Source organism: Octodon degus, unplaced genomic scaffold, assembly GCF_000260255.1.
Source record: "Octodon degus isolate 3935 unplaced genomic scaffold, OctDeg1.0 scaffold00052, whole genome shotgun sequence".
Classification (NCBI taxonomy): domain Eukaryota; kingdom Metazoa; phylum Chordata; class Mammalia; order Rodentia; family Octodontidae; genus Octodon; species Octodon degus.
This window is the reverse complement of record NW_004524628.1, coordinates 6033459-6033729: the sequence shown is the minus strand read 5'-3', so window position 1 is coordinate 6033729 and position 271 is coordinate 6033459.

Here is a 271-nt window from a genome sequence, read left to right as displayed (position 1 = left end):
GCGAGTGCCACGGAGCCAGGGGTTTGGCGCCTCTTCTCTCAGTATCAGGGTTTTGAGCCCAACCAGTTCCGCCACTTGCGTCCTCAGCGACAGGGGAGGAAGGTGCCCGGCGTCGCTGCCGCCAGAGCAGCGCGACCCAGGAGCGGCGCTCAGGTGGCGGGAGAGCGAGGGCGGGGCCGCGTCGCGCGGCCTCTGTCCGGCCCCGCCCCTCCCCGCGGGTGAGACGTCACGTGCCGCCCAGGCGCGGCCCTTTGCAGGAGGGCGGGCGGGC